A 25507-nucleotide genomic window follows, 5' to 3' on the forward strand; every position below is an offset into this window, starting at 1 on the left:
AATTGGGCACACAACTGAAAGTCTTTTGTGGTTCTAACAACTGCAGCCCTTTTATCAACTGAGAAGTCACTTGAGAGAACACACCACTAGACACCATAAAACAATATGCTACATCCTTTCACATTCATAAATCTATTCCTGTCTTTGTCCTGCAAGCAGTCTCTTCTCATGTGTGATCTTCTTTCCAAGTATTACTCAGAAAATGTTTATCTTTTTTTAGCAACATATTTGCCTTTCCTTTGTTTTTAAGTTTCTATTATTCTGTCTAAAAAAAAAAAAAAATCTTGAACGTTTTAATTGGATTCAAAAGTCTGGATGTGTAGATTGATTTAATATGGTACATTTCACTCCATGGAAAATATGATTTCCAGGGAGAAAAGGTTTTCAAACTTTTTATATTTTTCTTAAATCAAAACAAGACATCTTAAATTACAGATGAAATAAGGTGGCTCTGAAAATTACATGGAGTCTACATATCTTTAGGACTCTATGTTTAAAATTAATTCTAAAGTGTGAGGCTGTGGGTTTGGGGCTTTTTAAGAAAGCTCATTGAAACATTAAATGAATTCCAGCATTGTGATTTCTTAGTGTTACATATGGTATATAAAAACCAGAATCTTTTGATGGCATACTCTAAAAGCTGAGAAAACTGATTATTCTCTAAACTTTGATACAGACCCAATCTAGAACCAGCCCAGAAAATAATATTTTCTAACCCTTAAGAGGTAAGTTTTTATTCAGAAACAGTAATGGGAGGGAAAATAACAACTTCTTTATTTAAAGGTGGTGTTAATAAAAGTTTGAGTAAGATACAGGGCTTATATATAGCCTCTGCAGTAACAGAGGATTGCTTTTGTTAATGCCTGAGGTTTTGTCCTCTGCCACATGCCTGTTTTCCTAATAAATCCATTGGTATCTACGTTCAAGTAATTGCTTCTCTTCTATATAGTATAATATATTTTAAGCATAATTTATTTATTTTATGGTATATCTCAGATTACATCTCCCCAAAGCACATGTTTAAATATCCAAGAAGTTATATTGTCGTATATATCCACTGGGACAAATTCTCCTCTAGTATATATACCAAGAGAAATCTTGTATGAGGAAGTCTACATGGAAGTCAATTAAGTGGCAATCATTTACAGCACTTAATTTTACCATTAGACTCTGAGCAGGGACCATAATTTTCCAAATGTGTGTAGACAAGCTATGATCAGAAGATCTCAGTTGGTTAGTTAGGGATTCATTCTAGGGGTTATTGAAATACATTGACATTCATAGAATAGAGCAAGAAGGATTTTACTCAGTGAGTTTCAACCACAGTTAGAAATTAACTTTATTATGACAACTATGAAATCACAACAAAACCAAATGCAGAAGTACTTCCCCTTTTCCCCATACAAAACTGTGACATTTATGTAACAGTAGTTGAACACTCATTTGTGTGCAAACTATTTTATTCTCATGTTCAAACTAGTCACCCGTTAATGTCTGATTCCCTCCATATACGCTATTCAAAACAAAACACACACACAAATACAACCCCCCAAAAAAAAACCCCACAAAACCCCCCAACCTTCAAATTGTCTGAATATTCCTTACCTCTAATAACCCATTACATAGTCCCAGCTTCATGTCTATGTTAGCTTAACATGATAAGATGTCTATACATGTTCCTCTACTCACGTCAGCACGAGAAGGGAAATGCGTGACAGTTGCTAAAGATTTACTTCCGAAATCATGCTTCTTATTTGCTTGCACAAATGGTCAGAGAGTGATGAGTGACCTCTCGCTCTGAGTTCAAGCAAGTTACAAAAGGCAAAGAAAAATGGTGCTGCTGGTCACTGACAGATGAACTCCCCATTTGTCAATACAGCTTCATTGGAAAAGCAGGTAATAGCCTGGATAACATCTCTGAGAAACTTCTACAGCGGCTTTGGCCCACAGAACCTATACTTTGATTATAACTGTTGCAGAAACGAGTAATACAAGCTTTCCACATTCTCGAGAGCTAATTTCATTAACAATCAATGGCTTGTCATAAACTACTGCAGAATTGTAGAACACAGGATGAAATAGCCATAGAACGACAACGAAAGAATACAGTGAGGGCTAATACTTTGTATCCGAATTGTACAACTGAGTTAAGTCTCAAAGTATCAAATCCCTCTGAAACTTAGAAAAGGCAAACTAAGACTTAGAGATATAACAGATTCAACAATAGCTTTCCTTAGATCTGGTTTCTTACTCCAACCTAAAATCCAGATTATCAGATTAATTAGAAAAGTTATTACGAGTTGATATATTCTGAATTTCACTCAGCTGATTGACCAAGCCACTTGCATCTCTGACTGCTATGATGTAGCAAGGTGGGAGGAAAGAATTAGTTTGCTCCTACCGTTAATTCCCACCACTCTCCCTTCCAACCCTTCTAGTTCTTTCATCCACTCTCGATTAATTCAGTCCATACCTCCTCAGTCCGTTCCACTTTTATCAGTCTGTTGTGGTTTAACCTGTCTGGCAGCTAAAAGGACCACACAGCAGTTTGCTTGCTCCCTCCACCCCAGTGGGATGAGGGAGAGAATCAAAAAGAAAAAAAAAAAAAAAAAAGGTAAAACTTGTGGGTTGACATAAAGACAGTTTAACAGGACAGAAAAAAAAAAAAAAGACAATTATAATAATATTAATAATAATATTGATAATATTATTGATAATAATAGAATATACAAAACAAGTGATGCATAGCACAATTGCTTACCAACCAAAGACAATACTCAGCTAGTTTTCTTGAGCCAAACTGCCTTCCAGTCCACCTCCCAGTTATATATGAAGCATGATGTCATATGGTATGGAATATCCCTTTGGTCAGTTTGGGTCAGCTGTCCTGGCTGTGTCCCCTCCCAGCGTCTTAGGCACGCCCTGCTTTCTCCTTGGCAGGTCAGTAAGAGAAGCTGAAAAGTCCCTGACTGCTTAGCAACAGCTAAAACCATCAGTGTGTTATCAACATTATTCTCATACTAAATCCAAACCACAGCACTGTACCAGCTACTAGAAAGAAAATTAACTCTATCATCTCAGGCAAAACCAGGACATAGTCCTACCCGGTATTAAGCTAGAAAATCTGTGAGAACATACCTCAAGGGTGGAACTGATTCAACAGCAGTTACCTCTAAGTCTGCTTATAATCCATTAATGTCACCTGTCCGAGCCAGTTGTCCACCCTTTGCTAGAGAAGTTTCCATAGTATTCTGAAACCCTCAAACTTTTTTTCCTACTCCACCACTCATGACATCAGTCATACAGTTCCCACATCTGCGGGCAAGGAGAGGCAGATAAAGAGGACTGAGGTCCAATATTGTAGGCCACTTTTTTTCAGATAATTACTTCAGTTCCAGTCTCGACTGGCAATAGGTCCATCCCATTAACACTGTCTTTGCTTCTGTGGAAACAACTTCCCAGAGGACTTACTGCTGCGTTCCAGATCAGTACCATAAGTAGAAGGCTTTTCCCACACTTTTACGTGAGACATGTTCAGTCCACCTCTGTCTGGCACTTCTCTGCCTGTGTTATAATCCTTAACCGGTATGTGAAGCTGGTCAGATGTTCTGGGTTCCTGAGGCTTCCAGCTTCTTCCCAGCTCAAAACTCACACTGCAGCCTCTCTTCCATTTATTGACCTGACATTTAACCATTTCTTTTCATGACATAAAGCGCTGACATGCGCTGCTGTCTGTCATTGTCTAGCAAAAGGAGTCTTACTCTTGTCTGAAAAAAATGGTGCATCTATAATTGGAACTCTTCTAACGTTGCTGTTTTCAATCTCTTTTCCACTGGATATACCTACAGTCCATCACTTATAATGACACATTTGTGACAGTGTTTGCAGTGTACTGCTCCAGTGCCATGTGTTTCACAATCACCTTTAGTTTCCATGCTCTGCAAAAGCTTTAGTAACTCTCACACCAAGTGGAGGAAATAAGGATGTATAAAGGCTGTAACTTTTCATGGGACTTAAACAAACAAGATTAGTGTGGGTTGCTAAAACAAAGATACAACCTAGATAGAGCAACTTGTTATTTTGCAGAGCCCTTGTTCTTAGATCAGTCTTAGGTTTCAGTCTTTTAACTTGACTGTAACACTTGCCATCTTAGGAATTTTATAATCTTTTAGATTCTTGTGGTTTTTTCAGAAGCATCATAGGATCAAGCTGGGAGGGAAGAAATAATTGTAAGAATTCAAACTGTATCCATTGGGGCTGCTATGTTATAGGAAATTAAGGACTGTGAAGAGAATAAGACCCAAGCCTCAACCACAGGCTAATTCCCAGGCCTCTACCATGGGCTTTGGGGTTGCAGAGCTCGATGCCGAAAGGAGGGGGATCCAAGTAATGAGCAACAGAGTGAAAAAAGAAGGAGCCTTATCAAGCATAGGAAAGGTAGGACATTTCAGCTTCCTTCAGTCCAGGCCCAAGAGGTACAACTGACAGGGTAAACCAGTGAGAGAGTCTGCTGTAAGATCCCAAAGTCACCGTATCCAAGTATTGATGCAAGGACCCTGGAGAAGGCCTAAACTGCCTGAAGAGGTCCTGCTTCTGGGATAACGGGGAAAGACTAAAAAAATCTCAGGATACTGTGAGCTGAACATATTAACTTGTTATTCTAATATCAGATTTTAAAAGAAGACAGAACATGGTTAGGATACAATATTAAGTTAGGAGAGCTTTATGTCCGACTGGTAGAGCAGGATTCAGTAGCCCTCACCTAAATGGATGGCTTTTGCCATAAAGGTGCACAAGATTGTCTGTCTTTGTCCTCAATCTGCTGCTCAAGTGGGGGCAAGATACTGCCCCTTCCTTATCGACACCTCCAGTCCCCAGGAGTCTAAAATGGCACTGAATGGTACTGAAGCAAACAAAGATTCATGTAGAGGTTGTAGTGCTAACGCAGAGGGAGAGAGGTGATGGTATCCAAATTAAATTCACATTTTGGCTCTCCTGTTAACCTCTAGCTCCTCTTCCCCCACTGCAGTACTGAGGACTTGTAAATTCCTGGCATTTCAGGTCTCTCCAACCCCCTGACCTTGTGCACTGCATATGGAAAGGTGAAGAGAAGCTGTGCTGCTAGGCAATGCCAGAATGGACGTGCTTATCTTATCTTTGATAGTCCTACAATATGGGGCATGCCCTTGTCACTTGAAGCTGTGGGCAGGGGAAAAAGGTTGTCAGGCAGCACTGGGTTGTGACTGCTGCTCAACTCGCTGCAAGCCCTGCAGTTACAAAACAAGAACTGGTGACCCGGTAAAATATGTCATGTATTCATCACAGAAAACAATCGCAAACAGCAGGGCCTGAGAAGGTACAACATCTTACAGTTTTATCACAGAACAATCGCATTTCTTACTGTACACCTTTATTCTACTCCAAAACAGATATCTTTGTCTAGAACTCAAATATATTTATCCTTAGTGTTTTAATAGTAATATTAATAAACAAAATAGTAGTAGTTATATGTGATTTTACTTTTACTTTTTATTCGAGTATGCAGTAAACCTATGAAGTGTTTATTCAATATCTATACATATAGTCCATTATTTTCGCAGTGAGAGGATAGTAGATTACTTTTTATTTTCTTATTGTTTGTGCCATTTTGACATGTTTGATTTTTAACGACTTTAAAATGGGAAAGAAAAAGCGTAACAGATTCTCTACAAAATAGTCATTGTTTATATACGGTAAACTTCAAGGCAATGAAAAAATGGTCAGATTCTGTTGCAAAGATCTCTTTTTAATGCAATTAATTCATTTCACACTACTCTGGGGTCAGCCCAGGAAGGATATGTCTTCATCTGATAGCCTTAATCTAAATCTTCTTTGTGGTTAACTTCTGATAGCCTTGTTGGCCTCTGTTTAAAACCTCTTACCAGGCCTGTCCGCTCTTCTAAATATACCCTGATACATGCCTCTATTTTTGTATATGAAATAGCCCAGAAATTAACTTTCAAGCTCTGTGCATTCAGTTCAGAGATAACTGAACTGGCGTTAACTTTGCTGATGCTATGTACACACATGTAGAAAGAAATCTGCAGGAAAGCTAGGGAGAGAACAGCATAGAAAATAACCAATTTATATTTAGAAGTAAAGAATAGAAAACAATTTCAAATACATTCACCTAAATAATTTTGAGAAATGTGTTAAATTTATCATCTTTTTTAAGTTCTCTGTGGAAACCTTCCCTTCCCCACCCTGCATTAGAAAGTGAAATCTGATAAGAAGGGAACTTAATGTTTCTTTGATCCCAATTGGATTTACACCCAATAATATCTGATTAAAATCTAGTGGTAACATCACCGCACCAGCTGTAAACTTGACCTCTCCATAATGTCAGGAGTCTTTTTGTCCCCTTTCTGTGACTGAAAGTTAGATTTTATTTTTTTTTCACTGTATGTCTTTCTTGGCCTTCATGAATATACCCCTGAAATCTCCTATAACTGATTTACCTGACCACAGTCCTCTATGGTGTTTTCAGGGGGGATGCTGTGGACATGCTCACATTGAACAGTGATGCCTGATGCCTGGTCAAGATGTATCTGAGATCACCAGACAAGATGGTATATCTATGTGAATCATCACAGTGTTTATGTGGAGAGAAAATCTCAGTTCTGAAGCAGAATTGTGTTAGCCCCATGTCAAATGCCAGTCTAATGTTAATACCATGTTTCAGAGCTGCCACACGCTCAAGTAGGTCATTTATATCTACACTCTACTATTCTGTGTAGATATAGATATAGCCTCATGATCTAAGAAAGTCTGGGGAAAAGCAAGTGACTCAGCTAAATGTCCTGATTCATGGCCTTGTGCTCTGATTAATGGGTCATTCTTCCTTTCCTCCATAGATCCGGCTGTTTCTAGCTTTCCTCCAAGAATATCAAACAAAACTCATTGAAGTTAAAATAAAGAATCCCACTGGCATCTGTGGGCTGTGGGTTGGTTCCAAAATGAATAAATTTGGATTTCAGTATTTGTGTTGTATTATTTCTTATTAAAAACACATTACCTTTTTTTTTTTTTTCTTCTTCTTCTGTCTTCCATGTATGTATTTGTTTTGTTTTCTCTCTGTTGACACAATACTGGCTGAGGCTGATTAGTGCTGTGCCTTCTCCACATAGGTCACTACAAGACCAACAATGCAGAGCTTTGGACATCTTTGAGACGACTTTGGCAGCCTGCTGGCCCCAGTCACATACATAAGATAGAGCAGTACTTGCTTCCTTAAAATGTTGTTTGTACCAAAAAGCGTACAGAGTAAGCAATCCGTGTTCTCACGCATGCAGAAATACACTGCGTTGAGTACTTTAAGAAGGATCATTTTCCCTCTTGTTGTTTGGACTTTGGCAGTCCAAAAAAGCCAGTTGCAATCTTGCCTTAAGTTTGAGAATTCTCATATTTACCAAGAGCTTACTTCCAGCCGTATGCAAGATTCATAGTGTTCATATTTCACACTGCATTTGTTACCATAAATCACCTGGAACAGAAACAATACCACGTGGTGAACAGAAGATCTTCAAAATGAACTGTTCATAAATGAACTGCAGACCATGGCTTATTTCCTGGGTAAAAAAAAAAAAATAAATAAAAAATTTGTGAATATTTTTGAATTAGGGAAGGCATGAAAATTTCATGATCACTTCATGAATAGACAGAAGGGAAAGGATACTAGAGAAGCCAGTTTTTGCTATGCTCAAAGTTCTCAAATTTATGAATAATTGTAACATTTTCTGAGTAAATAACGTTTTAAAAAAGATTGTGTACAAATCAAAAAATAAGCTTGCTTCACTCTATTTTCGTAAGGGTTTGATCATCCATCCTGTTTACAAATAGCTATGTTAATCATTGCAATCTGAGAATTCAGTGACATTTTAGTATAAATAGTTTATGAGTCTAAGCTTTCCTTTAGACCTGGTTATTATAAACAGTTTGCCTAATTACCTTTCAAGTGTTCCTGTATCTTCTGATTAATGAAAGGTCTGTTTCGCGGCTTACACATTAGTTGTTTCAAACCTAATGACAAATAAAGAAAACAAAATTCTAATATGCATGTTAATGTCACAGAAATTCACATATTCTAGTTTAGAAAGCACTTAAGCACATGCTCAGTTTACAGACATATGTATGTTATTTGATTTCAGTTGAAGTTAAGCAGGTGCTTAAGTGAATATGCAAGTCTTTTTCTGAACAAAAGTGCTTCTTTTTTTCTGAACCACAGTGCTGCCAGTTGACGAAAACAGAAGTATCTCCCCTGTGACATTGTTTAAATATAGGATAGATCTATTACTGTGCCCCAGACAGCTGACAAGTGAGACTAGACGTAATCAGAGTGGTCACCACATAAGCAGGAAGATCATCATAGCAGTTGATATCATGCATCCATGTGATTTTTAATGGTATATTTAGGTAGACAGGAAAATAGAAGGAAATTAAATGAAGTGATGCAGTTTAGAGGGCAAAATAAGACAAAGAGGACAAGAAATATGGGATGAAACTGGTAAGGAAGGGAGTTAGAGGAAATGGCTAGGCAAAAACTGAAATACATTCATTCTCAATACAGTGAACCTAATGAAGTGAGTAAAATTACATGCAGTCTTGCACTAAAATTTTTTTAAGGTTGATCAAAGCACAACATTTGTGGCTTCACTGAAGACAGAGGATATTTCTTCCCAATGAAAAACAGCATTTCCTCCTAAGCACAGTTATATCATTGCCACTGGAAATAGAAAATATAGCCTTACTCTGGCTTTCTGTGAGTGTTTTTGAGGTTACACTTATCAAAATACAAGTCATTCTTCTGAATATTGGGTACCTCTGTAGAATTTGGAAATTTGGGATTTCCAAGGTCAGCTGTGTGAGTTGTTGTCTCTTCTGATGCAAAACCTTACAAATCTGTACATCTAAATGAATATTTGCTTGCTGAGGTGTAAGATGGACTTTGATCTTGTGGACTTTAGTTGATTCTACTGACGGTTCCTTTATAAAAAGCATATATTTTTCTGAAAACTGCTGTGAAGTCAATTCGAAGTGTCTGTGTTGACTCAAGTAAAATTGTGACAATACCTGCCTTGCCCAATCTGACCCCAGTCATTCTCCTAATCCTCATTCTCCTCAACACGTTTGTTTTCTTCCACTCCACTTTGATAACTTTGAAGCTACAAATAACCGAAGTTTCATAGAAAGCATCAAGCTCTGTATTAATAACTTTACTCTCAGCATAAGGGAACACTTCCAGGATTTCTTTTAAGCTCATCAGAAATATTTACCAGTAGAGGAAAAAGTCTCTAAGACATCTAATCTGAATGTGGCTTCAATTAAAAGGAAACTCAACTCAGTTTCCTCTTCAGTGGTGACTTTTGGTGTTGAAGTTCCTCTGTCTTTCAGTTCCTTTTCACTAACAGCAAAAAGATATTATATGTAAGATTAGATAAAAGTTTAATATTTCTCTTTATTGTAAAGAAACATAGTATTAGAATACTGCATGGTATCTCTCTTTGTATAACTGAAAGCTGGTGAAACTAGCTCACTTACTGAAAAATGCTGTTTCTTCATGATAATACACCCCACACCCAAGATTCTTGCCTTACTGAAGAAAGGAAATGATGAAAAATGAAGGGATAAATGAGAGGAAGGAAATATAGTGGTAAGAGAATAAAGCCACTTATCAAACAGTACCAAAGAAAACTTTTTTTTTTTTTTTGGTAGGTGAGTGGAATGTTACTTTACAATTTGACAGTGAGATAAATCATTAATGATTAGGAATTTGTTTGGTGATGTATAAAACATTGATGTGCCTGCTTGTGAACCATGCACGTAGCCGCTCCGTCACTCTGGACATGTCCTTTAGTGAAGGACACAGAGCCCGATCCTGCTCAAACTGTAGTGCTGAGAATCCTGAATAACTCCTTCAATACTGGAAGAGTTATTCTAGATATAATTTGTCATAACACAACAAAAACTTAGACTAGTATTAAAAAACCAATATCACTGAAATCAAACACATTCTTAAAGCTTAATATAGAGAACTTAATTTATTTTACAAACCAAGCAGTTGCCAGATAAATGGAAAAGGAACACAGACTGTGTTACATCAGCTGTCACAGCCATGAGTAAGATTCAATGTAAATGGAATATGAAGAAATTGGTAGCAACATTCAGAGTTCAACAGAAATGCTTTTCACTTACTGTTCTGTAGTATAGCAAATTTGCTTATAAATCACTATATCTATTACTGCATTTACTCTAATCACTCTTTGGAAAAAAAAAGTGTCAGTAATTGCCAAGGCCAAAGTCTTAATATATTATAACACGTTCTGCAGACTTCATTTTCTAAACAGAGGAGCAAAAAAGGAAATTTTTAAAATAAGTTGGATTAATTTATGGTGTAATTGAACACACATGCCATGACATGGAAATGAGTCTGGTTGTTTGTGGTTGAACCCACTTGCAGAAGCTAGGGTCATGTCTGTTTAAGGCTAGATACTACATTAGCACGAAGTAGTGGAAATGGAAGTCCCATATGGGCTGGATTAATAAATTGTCTCCAAATAGGTTTATGTCTGGCTTATTCAAGAGTATAAGGGAAATGTACCTACAGTATGTGAGATGTCCTGATGTCTTAATAATAAAACAAACTGTCTAATAATGCATTTTCCATTTAAAGCCTTGGTGGCAATGTAGCGTAAGAGAGTGGTTTTAAGTCAGGTGTGACTAAACAGAGAAATTACATATTTCAGATTAATCATCACCTATGTTGGTATCACAAAATTTTGCTTCCCTTAATAAAACCAATTCAGGTTTAAGTGACACTCCACATTAAATGTTATTAATTGTGTGTTTCCTGAATTGACTCCATTTATGTGTAAATATTAACCTTTGAGTATGTTTTATTTACATAAGATTCTTTTTTTTCTTTTTCCAATGGAAAAGCACATTACCATACCAAGCACAGAACTTCTCAAATGCTGAAAAGTACAGACTGATAAATGAATTTGAAATTATGACTGTTGGATATGACTGAGACCAAGAAAATAGAAGAGAATATCTTACCAAGACCCTGTTGTTTCAATTATGACCGTGTCAGCTTTAGTTCTGAACTAAAAAAAAAAAAAAAAAAAAGCCTATGCAGTGGGATTCAGCCTGTCTTTTTTTGTCTGCTTTTTATGTAGACAGATAAATTTTTAGTACCATATAAGCAGGATTAATCCATATCTTGCATTCCAGTACTGTTAGTACTTTACTGGAAAATATGCTGCCTTCTGAGCAACCATAATATGAACTAAAACCTAAAAAGTTTGATATTCAAGTTCGAGGCAAAGGCTCTGTTCCTGAAATAATATAGATTTCTCTATATAAACTGGACTAACTGGATATGGAAGTAACTGAGAGAGAACAAGTAGGAGAACAAGTATAATTTTCAAGATCTTCTTGTAATTATGAATGTATTATTGCTTTATACACAGAAAGTATTTTTGGTGTCTGAATACAGCCTAGGGACTGAAGTGTTTACTTTAAAATTTCTGTATAACTGAATACATTCAGATGTGCAGAGAATTTATTATATAACACTAAACGCACTGCTTATATTTAAGTTGTAGAAATAGTGTCTCCGTAGAATTATCTATACAAATAATGTTCTTTTCTTTTTATTTTAATATAAATGAATCCTTTACCTTCTTTATCACAATAGATATATATTATTGTATTTTTACACATATGGAATTAAAGTTTGTTTTCTGGCCATTATTACAATGTGTTCCACACATAATGGTCCAGTTACTGGGAACCTCTGATTTCCTGCACCTTTTCTGACCGACCACCAGAATCAAGCAGGTTTCCTTGTGAAGTAATACATTCCCAGCTGGATACACCATGATGGACTCTGGATTGTATAATTGGTCATAGTCCAAATCAAATACGTATTACTTATTTCAAATGTTCTCCTTTTATGTGGCAACCTGAATTCCAATTCAATTCAATGGCAAAACTCCCATTGACTTTCAGGGAAAAAGATTAAACTCCATAATGTGTATTAAACGATTTGTTCTGGTAGTCAACTCAGAACTGCAGGGTGGGCTCAGGAATAAGTCAGACTAAAAATTCATCCATATTGACAGTGAGGAAAAAGAAAAATATATTCTACAAAAGACACTGCAAAATCCTTTCTTCAGCTGGAAACGTGTCTGTTATTAAATCAATGCTACATTAAATCATTTTTACATGTAAGGAAGGTTAACCCTCCTGCTTAGGAGCAAGAAGGAAGCTCAGTAACACATACAAACATCCGCCTATCTCTCCACCACTCAATTAATCACTATTTTTCTGACCGCATGGGTAGCACAATACTAAGAAAAAGTTGAATCAATGATTTAACCCCAGTATTGAACTTTCATTAGATTGCTAAGATAATAAGGAATATTTTCAGAATGCCATTATGTGTTACTTTAATTGTTTTTTTACTATTTTTATGTGGTCAAGACATGAGGTGGATAGGAAATCTAGAATGCTGTTCCCAACTACATAACCTTAAATACATCCATTCAGGGAAGAAACAAAAAGTAGGCTTAAGATGACTTTACATATCAGAGCCATTTCACTGAAAATTCCAGGGCCAAAATCACTGTGAAATTACAAGGTGTGTAAACGCCATTATTTCAGCAATATTGGTGTCATTCTTGTGCAGAGCAGTGATTTAGGCCTGTGGTAATGGAAGACACCATAGATTACTTCCGTTGTTAATCCAGGCAATCCGAGATGAAAGAATTAGCTGTCTCTGGAGAACACAGAAGAAAAGCCAAATCTGCCTTGCCCCAGACTTGTTGGTTCTAGTCTTTAATCTCCCAAGTGTATCTCAGGTATGATTTTATTTGTTTGTTTGCCTGTTTGTTTATCACTTCTAAACAAGAAGCTTAGCTGGGTAAACCGCCCACCCCACTGGCTTTACTAGTAAACTATACTAGATAAAGACCTGATTTCTTTTAGGATTCTTGCATCTATAAAAAGATATGTTAAAAAGTTGGTAAATTCTGTTGTAAATGTAAAGAGATGTTTACAATTTTGAAAGAAAGCAAGCTTTTGGAGAAAAGAAATGGCTTCTCTGTTATTTGTCCACCTCTCCTTTTCCCTTTTCACTTAAAGGTTGATTTTATTCTTTTTGTTGTTGTTGTTGTTGTTGTTGTTCTCCTGTGAAATTTAACACAGAGCCAAAAATACTGAAGAGATTTCCTTTTAAAATACACTTTGAAATTCTATCACCTCTTAGAAGTTGTGTTTCTCTTCTGTTGAGTTTGTGTTTTCCAGTCCTTACCTGAAGTTCCCTTACTCATAGCCTTCAAATCACCCACACAACCTTCAGTGAATGCAACAAGCTTAAAAAGCTGTGTCAAGTAGCCTGGTTATGAGCAAGGCCAATGTTATTTTGCCTAGATGGTGATGCACTGTGTCTTGTCATAAAAACAGAAGTTATAAAATGATACATTCCTGAATGGTAGCCAGAAGAACATGAAAAGAAAAAAAGGCCTGATTTAAAAAACAGTTAAATGACTCTAGAGATAATATTTCTGAGAAAGAAATTGGCAAAAGTTATATGAGACAAATGTCTTTGTCTTATTTTCGTTGTGCTCTTTAAAGAGGGGTGAATTTCATTTCCTTAAATTCTTCATAACAATTTAAAAAATAAGTTTACCATAGCATATTTTGACACCTTTTGTAGGACTGGAAGGCTCTTCTGGGAAATAATTGCATGAACAGAGTAACCTTTAGCTGGACAAATACTTCCTTGACTTCAGAGGGCTCTAGCAGGTCAGGCATTGCAGGTTTGGAATATTATTTCAACAGACCTGTTCACCTTAATAAGGCTACTTTTACTGAGTAAATGCTGCAGATCAGAGGAACCATCTTAGCACACGCTTAATAACAGCTTACACACACATGTCTGGATCTTAAACTTCTTTAAAACCCCAGGAGCATTTATATTGACTTTAGAGTCTTTCCCCTCTGAGCTTGCTTTGGTGCATCCAAGTTCAAGAAGCATCAATAAGTTCAAATTTCCATGACATTTTGGAAGGGTTTGTGTCATGAAGCAAACTGTATTTTAACAAAGTGTCTTTGACTGTTTTGTAATTCTTTTATTTGCCTGTTTAAAATGAAACTAAAATGAAAGTTGAGGTAGGTCTCTGATGCAGGACTGGCAGTTCCACATTTCTCTGTGGCTTGTACAGCATGTTGCAAGTAGGTAAGGTGTAGCACATAAGTGACATAAGAAAAACATGTATGACTTCTTTTTTGTCCCTTAAAGTTTAAGGGGGAACTTTAAAATATATATATAAACATCAGGCAAGTTTACATCAGGCCCATCTGGTTCTAGACGTGAAAGAATCTCACAGACAGGATTTTTTTCAGTTCAAGGGGTCTGTCACTATGTTTTGAAGCTCTTTACAGACAACTTCTAAGGAAAGGATGAGGATTCTCTACTCTCTTGTAAATTACTTCAAGTGGGTGGATTGCCTGTTTTATTTGCCTCTCGCTTAAACCACTGCTGAGCAAAAGCCGCCTTCAGATAGACTACGCAAAGGAAGGAGCTTTAGGGGGATTTCCAAGTGACAAGCACCGTTACTAATAAATTGTCTCAGAATGTAAAAATGTGACCCTCTCAGGTGGTTCAGCCACAGTGTTTGCAAACTGTGACCGAGTATCAGATTCCTGCCTTTTTGCTAAGCGCTTGCCATGGGACAATACAGGGCTGCAACTTCTCGCTCCAGCTCTGATTGTGTAGACCGTAATTAAGGATTTGGATGAGGATGAATGCCAAAGAATGCCACTGTGCAATTGGCTGTAACCAATGCGACCTGGACTGATCCCGTATCTGGAGGAAAAAAAAAAAAAAGAAAGGAAAAAAAAGAGAAGGAGGGAAAAAAATGACCTCTTGTACCCTCTTCCGTGATCCGTGTATGTAGTTAGCACGGACTCCCCTGCCAGGCTTTTCATCGCTGTGCTTTTAAAACCATTAGCTTGCTTTGTAGTCTTAGCAAGACATACATTTTTGAGCTATCATAAATGAAATCTTAGAAGATACCTTTCAACATATGCCAGGCACAGTTAAAAAAGAAAAAGGCCATTATGGCTCTTTAAAGAAGGGGAAAAAAACCTCAGGGTGAAATGGTGCAGACATTTTGTAGAATATGGAAAGTTTGAAAGAAGCTAGCATAGAATAAAGGGACACAAGAAAACATGGCTGCATTACATAGAGAGGAGACAACCTGGACAGACTATAGTTTTAATAGGATTCTTTCCCCCTGTAAATTAGTTTTCATCTTCTGTGGTAGGTCAGGCGATGCCACTTTGTCTCCCACTAGCTCCTGATGTTCTTTTCTTTAATAAAAATCAAAAATACATTACCAAAGGGTTGTCTGGTATAATCCAGCTGCTATCTGCTGTCATAAAAGAAAACATATGTATATCTCAATTTATTTAGGAAAAATTTGGTTTACAATTTTTCCAGTGAAAGTTTTATGTGGCATTTGGATAGCACTATGAGGAACAGATTCAGCCTCCAATTTCCCAGATTTCTTCAGTATACAGAGAGATGTGCCAAGGCTCTTTACCTGAATCTGGATCTCTGAGTCTAAACTCAGACCAGACATAGAACTTTTATGATTCATATTGACTATGGAAACGAGTTTTTATTGTACTAGATGTGTTAGGACCTTGGAGCTGGCACATTGTGAACTGGGTGGGTCAGAACTCTCCTGCACTCATATGCTGGATGCTAAGGTTTACTGATTTCATTGAAAAACAAACAGGCAAATTTTAATGTTTTAGATCCTGCTTGTAGGCAATAATGGTAGAAACCGAGTTCATTTTACAACAGAAGGGAATATATATATACTAGTGGTGGATGTTTGGGGCACGCTGAAGCAGAGTAGGGAGGACACCAAGCTCTCTTCTTCTCTTTTTATAGTAAACAGATAGGAAATGTGGAGGAGGCAGAGCCCTTCATGGTACAAACGCTTCTCTCTTAGAGCAATAAACAATACAAATCCCATAGGAAAATAAGTAGCTGTTTTAACTGAAACACAAATAGTGAATTCAGTGGGATGCACAAGCAAAGCCTTGAACACATTCATTTATGGAAGAGTTGCTATGTATGCAGTAATTTGATTTCACTTTTCTGGCTTTATTTCCACTGAGATTTTTTTCTTTTCTTTGTTAATCATGCACATTTACAGAGGGCAGGGGAAGAGAGAGAGGAGGTGGGAGAAAAAAAAAGCCAAACTTTTTCTCTTACTCTCTTTTGCCTGTTTAGAATAGATACTTCCTTAAGTCTTACTCTCCTTACATTCTGTAATGGTATTTGATTTACATGTGTCAATTCTCTGTAGTCAAATACACTTTAAAAAAACACCTTGGGCTTAGGACTCTCGACCCCTGATCTCGTCCAGACTGTCCTCTATGCAGGATAAATCCACAAAGGGAAAAATATCCCTACTGACAAGTTACGAAAACTTCCACCTCCTCTTAGCCAGGAAAGGGATCTTTCAGGAATGTGCCTTTGACCATACCGGAATGGTAAACTCAGCCGTACATTAATGTGACTCACAATGATCACAGCATGTCTGAAACCTGTGGTCCTACCTACACCTTTACCACCAGGTAATTGTGAACACATTTTCATGGGCCCTCCCAACCACTTATGTATCTTGAGTCAACAGGTTTGATATAATATAGATTGTATATGCAGATGTTAATATTGTCTGTATAAATTAAACTCTCAATCTACTACCAGTGGGATTAAATTCATTCCTTACAATATTCCTATTCCTTATCTGCATCTAGTCATTATTCAAAAGTTTTGCATATTTTCCCTAAGACCTAAGGCATAAGGGTGTGTTTTCTAGTTGAGGACATTCAGGGGTTTTTACTCCAAAAGATGAAGCGGATGATTAGAGCCTATATTTTTACGAGGTACGTTCACAACTATCACTGTGACAAGTTTTTGTGCACTTTGAACTTGCAGGGTCTTAGAGATAACTTTTGTTTCCTACTATATTTTTGTAAAGTACAGAGCATACAAGGGTCAGTCATCTTTGGTTCATAGCTGCACAGTACAATGTATGAAACGAAAAAACCCAATTTGTTTCTTCTGGAAAAAAAAAAGTTTTAAGGTGTTTTGGCAAAAAGAACTAAAAAGAGGGGAAAGGCAAAGTCAATGGCAAAGGCAAAAGAAACAGAAAAAGCAAAGGCAAAGGCAGAAGGAGAGGGAGAGGGAGAGGGAAAGGGAGAGGGAGAGGGAGGGAAAGGGAAAGGGAGAGGGAGAGGGAGAGGGAGAGGGAGACGAAAGGGAAAGGGAAAGGGAAAGGGAAAGGGAAAGGGAAAGGGAAAGGGAAAGGGAAAGGGAAAGGGAAAGGGAAAGGGAGCAGGTCACCAAAAATCATGCATCTGCAGAGGACAGTAGAAATATTTTTATACTTCACTTTTGAAGCATCGAATATGTTTTATTTCTATGTTTTTCACATTCTGATCTTCAAAACTCATTAAACATGGGCACAAAGTTAACCTTGGGGCAAGTTCATCTAATGAATGATACTAGACAGATGGATATCCTGGATCATTATGCCAAATTTAGGCATTTCAGTTCACTTTTCATTTATCTCTTGTTTCACTTCAGCAAAATATTCAATGCTATCTCCCACAGTCTTCTCCTAGACAAACTGGCAAGACACAGATTGGATAGGTGGTCTGTGAGATGGGTAGAAAATTGGCTAACAGGCCACACTCAGACTGGGAATAATGTGGGGTTTTTTTAAACTCAAACTGGCAACACATCACAAGTAAGGTCCCTCAGGGGTCAATACTGGGACCCATGCTTTTCAACATCATAAATGATCTGGATGATGGGATTGAAAGCACCCTCACCAAATTTGCTGATGACACTAAACTGGGTAGTGACTTGGACATATCAGAAGGGAGAGCATTCTTATGGAGACACCTAGACAGACTGGAAGAGTAGATTAGCAAGAACATATGAACTTTAAAAAAGACAAGTGCAAGGTCCTGCACCTGGGACAACATAACCAAAGAGACCAGTACAGACTGGGATTTGTGTGGCTGGGGAGCAGCCTTGCTGAAAGGGATTCAGGTCAACAACAAGCTGAACGTGAGTCAGCAGTGCACTGCTGCAGCAAGGAAGGCAAATTGGAACTTGGGCTGCGTCTGCAGAGGCATTACTAATAGCAGAGATAGAGATGTGATCATTAGTCTCTACTCAGCTCTTGTTAGGCCTCATCTGGGGTACTGTGTTGAGTTCTGGTCACCACAGTTCAAGAAAGATGTGGAAAGACGAGGGAATCCAAAGGAGGACCACAAAGATGATCAAAGGACTGAAGAACCTGTCCTGTGAAGAAAGACTGAAGGAGTTATGTCTTTTGACCCTGGAGAAGAGAAGGCTCAGGGGGAACTCATCACAGTATTCAAGTACTTAAAGGGCAGCTACAAAGAGGACAGGGGCTCTCTCTTCACAAGGTGCCACATGGGGAAGACAAGAGGCAACAGGTACAAGCTGCCCTGGGAGAGGTTTCATCTCAATATAAGAAATAAATTTTTTCAGTAAGAACAATCAATCACTAGAACAACTTCCCCACATACATCGTAGAGTCTGCATCACTAGAAGTTTTTAAGATGTGATGATAGGATTTTAGAAGATCTCATCTGGGATCCATTTCCAATGCAATGTTGGACCAGATGGTCTTTCAAGGTCCCGTCCTACCTCACCTGTTCTATGATTCTGTGATTCCATGATTCTATAATTCTATTATTTTATGATTTATTATTTAATTAGTTGTTAAAGAAGACATTTCTATTATAATATTATGACATTTCTCATTGACAATGTCAATAAATTCCTTCAAAACCTTATTAGAAATGTTTATTTCTACAATGACTAAGAGATTTTGTATTGCAGATGATAAAACTAGTTAAGTGAGATGTTAGAATAGAGACTAGACTCATATCTCCACAAACCAAAAAAAAAAAAAAAGTTTTGAAAATTAAAAAAAGACATGAGAAAGAAACTTTCTACTTCAACAGTTATAAACCACATCTTCCAAGAGAATAATTATATTCCCTAGTTTAAAATATTGACTAACCTTAAAAATATGCAAGATAGTCCCTCACATTGGATGCACAGATTCATTTAACAGGTTACACAGCAATGGAAAGCTGCAGAATACTAGTACTGGGAAATAAGAGGAATTTTAGTAGATATGACTTCTACTTAGCATGAGTGAAGATGACCAGCCATTAATAAATTGCTAATACTGTAAGTCTGCCATTATGAGATGTTGCAGTCCAGGATACTGTGAGGAGGGAGCAGGGCTACAAGCAGGATCATAACCCTGGACTTCAGGAGAGCAGACTTTGGCATCTTCAGGACTCTGCCTGGAAGAATCCCGTGAGAAACGGCCCTGAAGAGACAGGGATCCAGGAGAGCTGTTTCATATTCAAGGATTACCTCCATCAAGCCCAAGAAAGATCTATCCTGATGAGCAGGAAATCAAGTAAAGGTGGCAGAAGAGCTACATGGATGGCCAAGAAGCTCCTGACTAAACTCAGGCATAAGCAGGAAGCACACAGGAGGTGGAAACAAGGACAGAGGGACCAGGAGGAGTATCGATATACTGTCCAAGTATTGAGGGATGGAGTTGGAAAAACCAAAGACCATCTGGAGGTGAATCTGACAAGGGACATGAAGAGCAAAATGATGTGCTTCTACAGATACATCAGCAGTGAAAGGAAGGAAAGAGAAAACGTGCCTGTTGCTGAATGGGGCAGGGGCCATGGTGGCAAACGACACAGAAAAGACTGAATTATTTGTCGCCTCAGTCTTTACTGGTAAGAGTGATCTTAAGCAGTCCCAGGCCCCTGAGACCACAGGGAAAGTCTGGAGCAAGGAAGACTTACCCTCAGTGGAGGAGGACAAGGTTAGGAAACACTTAAGCAAACTGGACATACACAAGTCCATGGACCCTGATAACACCTATGAGTGCTAAGGGAGCTGACAAATGTCATTTTGAGGCCATTCTTGATAATCTTTGAAAGGTTGTGGCAATCAGGAGGCTCCTGAGGACCGAAAAAAAAGAAAATGCCATTCCTCGACCCAAGGATGGCAAGAAGGAGGACCTAGGGAACTACAGGTTGGTCAGCCTCACCTCGGTCTCTGGGAAGGTGATGGAACAACTAATGCTGGAAACCATTTCCAGGCACAGAAAGGACAACAAGGTGATCAGGAGTAGTTAGCATGTATTTACAAAGGGGAAATCATGCTTAACCAGCTTGATGGCCTTCTACAATGAGATGACTGGCTTGGTGGGTAAAGGGAGAGCAGTGAAAGTAGTTTATCCTGCTTTTTGGTAAGGCTTTTGATACTGGCTCCCATAACACCTTCACAGACAAGCTGCTCAAGTATGGTCTAAATAGGTGGACACTGAGGTGGACTGAAAACTGGTTGAACTGCCAGGCTGACAGGATTGTCATCAGCAATATGAATTCCAGACAGAGCCCAGTCACAAATGGTGTACCCAAGTGTTGTTACCAGGGCCGATACTGTTAAATACTGTATCAGATCTGTGCTGCCATTCAGAGGGACCTCAACAGGGTGGAGAAATGAACCAACAGAAAACTTGTGAAATTCAACAAAGGAAAATACCAAATCCTTCCCATGGGGAGGAGTAACCCCATGTACCAGTACACACTGGGGACCAACTGTGTGGAAAGCAGCTTTGCAGAGAAGGACCTGGGGCTTCTGGCAGACAGCAAATCAAACATAGCCAGCTATGAGCCCTCGTGGCAGAAAAGACCAAAAGCCTCCTGGGGTGCACTAGGCAGAGCATTGCCAACAGGACCAGGGAGGTGATTCTTCTCCTCTACTCAACACTGATGACACCAATCTGGACTGCTGGGTCCAGTGCTGGCCTTCCCTGTACAAGACAGACACTTGTTTATTGGAGCGAATTCAGTGAAGTGCTACAAAGATGATTAAGGGTCTGGGTTACCCGTCATACAATGAGACTAAGAGAGCTGGGGTCACTCAACCTGGAGAAGGCTCAGAGGGATCTTAGCAGTGTATATGAATACCTGATGGGGAAGTGAAGAAGACAGAGCCAGGTTCTTCTCAGTGGTGCCTGGTGACAGGACAAGATGCTGTGGGCATTTATTGAAACACAGGAAATTCCATCTGAACATAAGGAAACACTTTTTTATTGTGAGGTTAGATGAATTCTGGAACAGGTTGTCCCAGCGAGGCTGTAAATTCTCCATGCTTGAAAATACTGAAACCCCGACTGGACAACCTGCTCTCATTGACCATGACTCAGCAGGGGTTTGGACTAGATGACCTCCAGAGATGCCTTCTCAACTCAATGTTTCTGTGATAACTGAGAACCTCCCAGTTAACATGGTTTGTTGAGAGATTAACTGCAAAACTACAATTTACTTTCATTGCAATGTTTACTGCGTACAAGGTGGTGATAGGTAATCCAGCCTCTTAACGAATCATGCATTCATGGTAGACAGGCAAGTAAGAGCACCTGGGTTACACACTGCATGTGTCAGAGCTGAGCTTGTTGAACTTGCTCAGCGAAGTGCATATAAAATTCTCCTTATAAAAACAACTTAAAACAGCCTAAAGAAAAAAAAAATCCATTTTATTTAACTGCCCACCTGTGAAATATGAAAGAACATCCTTAAATACTCTAGAGTGGCTTACTGATTGTTTGGAAAATAGAAATGTTATAGAGCACAGTGCAGCATTGTGCTTAACACGGTACTTAAATGTAAGTACATGTTCAAACCTCGTTTTAATTCATTTTCACATAGCTCAATGGTACTTAGATACATGTGTAACTGTGCAATGAAATGCTTTGCTGAAAAGGTGCCCCTGACGTTTCTGAGACACCATATAGTCCAAGATGCTGAATAATGCTATGATTTGCAAGTATGGTTGCAAATGTAACTGCCAGCAGTTCTCTTCTATGCTTAAAGCCAGTAATTTAAAATGCTGATTGCAAGAAAGGTGTATGCTTTATTTGAGAATATTTTAATTTATATTTTTTTACTTCAGGATTCACAGTTTTAATTAAAATTCTTAACAAAACTGTAAAATCTTATTTTGCATTCTGCACGGGCATTATTTGAGAAAGAAAAAAATAAGATGGGAGCATGTCTCATTTTCCAGGATGCAGAAGTGGTGTTAGCTGCTAGGAAAGCAAGATAACATGAGGCAGTAAGAAAACAACACTGAAAGTCTCATTTGAAGAAATCTTTCTTTTTTTTTTTTTTTTTGGCCTAGCTGTAATGAACATAGTTTGTGTAAGGAAAAGGGGGTTTTATTCCCTTTGAATGTTTCAATGGAAATTGAAAACTAATCTTATTTTTCCAGCAATTAAAAAAACCTCCCCCCAAAAAAAAACCAACCCAGAACTGCTCACTGGAACTTCATTTCATAAAACTGAAAAATACAAAAAGCTGGGGTTTAGCTGATTATTTTGTTTGTTCTGTTCTGGTTTGTTTAATCCTCACAGTTTTTCTGTGGAAGTTCCAGTCAGTGACTGTTTTATGTGCGTTCCGAACCCCATCTTTGTAGATAATTATGTTCCTTTTGAAAATTGGTGCTAAAATCATGCATAGTTTAACAGAGATCAAGTATTAGTACAGTTCTGATGCCAGCTGAATTTTCTTAAATAGAGGCACATGGATTTGGGCAGGTGACCTGTGTGCAGTTCACATCTTCACCACTGCTGTTTGTCTAGCAATGGTTTTCTTCAGTACCCTTGAGGAAAGCAATAAGACAGACCTGTATTAATATCTTGATTTTCCTTTACATAAAAAGCTTGGATTGCATAGCACATAACCTCTAGTAACATCTCAGCAATATGACATGTAATCCCCTGTTCTGCTCTCTCTCCAGAAGGAGTGCTAATTACACGTTAGATAATTAGACTATAAATATCCATCCACTCGATGAGATTTAAACACCCTCGTGTATTTGATGCTAAGGTCTTTGTGTCTGAGACAGTCTTTTTTTTGTTCTTTGGTTGTCTTGCACAATAAGGCGCAGTCGATGCCTGAGATTCTGGGAGATTTAGAAGCGGTACAACAACGATCTGAGTGAGGAAGATATATGTGTGTTTATATTAACTAATACAGCATCAGGAATTTTATCACATCTGCACTGGAAGGCTGTTACCATATCTTCTGTCTCTCTCACTTTTTGTGTGACACCACCTATATTCCATCTTAATTTAAATGGTACTCTCCAGACACTATTATGAATTATCCCAATGACATCAGTGGGAACAACATCAAGCCCTCAGAGACAAGTTCTTTAACTTTCATAAAACATATGAATCCAGAGGAGCTTAGCAAAGTGGGTAGATGTTTTCAGATTTCTTTTAAGACTGGATTTTTCATTTAAAACTAATCCCACCTGTCGCCTGAAAAAGTTTCTAAAGTGGCCCATCTTTAAAGTGTGTTTGTGTATTTCTGCAAGCGTGCAAAGCTGTTTGGAGTAATTTTTAGCCTAAGCTCCATTGAAAAGAAACCTTCTGCAGGAACACAAAAACTCTGTATTTTCTGGGTAAACATAATTGTGCTCCCACAACTATGTTAGTGAACAGAAGAAAACTATTGAGCTGTGTATTGCCATTAAAATTATTCATTTAAATGGGTTGTTTCCATTGTGCACAGGTGGTAAATTTATCTCACATGTTTTTTGTATAAAAGCCTGAAATAAGTGAACACTGGCAAACAGAATCTAATGGCATCATTAAAATGATTGTAAACATGCCTGTTGTGGCAGATGTGTGCTTTCTTTCTGTTGATATATATTCAGATTGTTGGTCAAGATCAAACAAATGCAGACTTTTAGCATGTCAAAAAATGTCTGCATTCTAACAGGTTCTGTTTGGAAAGAGATCTGTTTCCTTAAGGGCTGGGATAGCTATAAAATAACCAGACTGCCTGATCAGATCCAATGTCTACTCTTATTTTCTTTGATTAGAGCTGTGTTCCCCGTATTCTCTGCCATCTATGGTTTCAACTGAGCAAGAGATTATGTGTTGCATCATTCTGGTATGAGGAAACATTTCAACAGAGTAATAAATGTAGAGAAATAAACAAAACTCAGAGCCAGGAAGCCATCAGCTTTTTCTTCTCTCTAAAAACTTTACCCTCCGTTTAACTATAATTTCCAGCTTTCCAGTGATTATTTACTCTACTACACAAGGTAACACAGGCATGGCTGTTGTTATCCACCAGAGGATAGGATGAATTTAAACACATTTCCTCAGAGCCAAATTCTCCAGCCTAAAACAAAAGTTGACGGACAGCTGGGAATACAGCAGAACCATGTGCTTCCCTTCTGCTGGGAGCAGGAGCTGTGCTCCACGGCTACTTGTAGAGAGAAGTGTAGCTCTGCGGTTGCTCAATCCACCTTCAAGCAGTCCTCTGGAGTCTGGAGTAAGGCTCATGGGGAAAGAAGCCAGAGGATTTACAATCATCTGTCTGTACCCTCCCCTTGGGAAAAAGCCTGTGCAGTAGTTATACGTCCCAGAGGAGGGATTCCTTCTCAGTATTTTTTCAGGCAACGCCCTGTACAAGAAAGGATTGGTTTTGCCATCCAGGATTTAAGCTTCTGCTTATTCAGAGTAATGCTCAGAATCCTTAAATGTTCGCAATGTCGCTTGTACTAAATCCTATTATTTAGACTTTATAATTGCCGAATTAGTTCAGTTCACTTCAGTTAGCCAGCAAACATTGCTAGAGCCCAATCTACCTCTTGCATGGTGTCTAACTATTTTCATCTTTGCTCAAGTGCAAAAGAAAGTCAGATCTTCACTTTGCGTAAGTGGCTATAGCTCTACAGGCAGTAATGGTATTATGCCAGCACATCAGCAGAGACAGCCAGTTTACAGACAGCTACGGTCATATGTCTTGGAAGTTAAGCCCTTCTGTGTTGGGAATGTACTGGAATTTAGATTTGGGGCTTGAATCTCTTGTCATCAGCATCAGTGGAAGTCCAGCACAGCTTTGGAATTACGTAGGTGTAATACTGATGCATAAGACAGCAAAATCCATTCCATACAACACAATGCATCTTTAGAAATGGTAAAAGACATACAATGTCCCTTTCTTTTTAAAACACACAAAGCTCTTTACCTAAATGTACATCAAAGTCGTAGACTTCCTGACTTCTTTCTATGCTGTTGAACTGCCTGAATATAGGTTGCCTGTGGTGTTATTAGATTACTGTATTTGGACTTGAGACGTGATACATAAGCAACCTACTCTATCCAACTCACTTAGCTAATGAAAGCATCCCCCATGTTCTCTGAACCAGATGAAATACAGAAGGTAACACAAGGAAAGCTTTCTTAGCTCAAGGTGAACTTCAGTTCCTGAAACAAATCCT

Source organism: Grus americana, chromosome 1, assembly GCF_028858705.1.
Source record: "Grus americana isolate bGruAme1 chromosome 1, bGruAme1.mat, whole genome shotgun sequence".
Lineage (NCBI taxonomy): Eukaryota > Metazoa > Chordata > Aves > Gruiformes > Gruidae > Grus > Grus americana.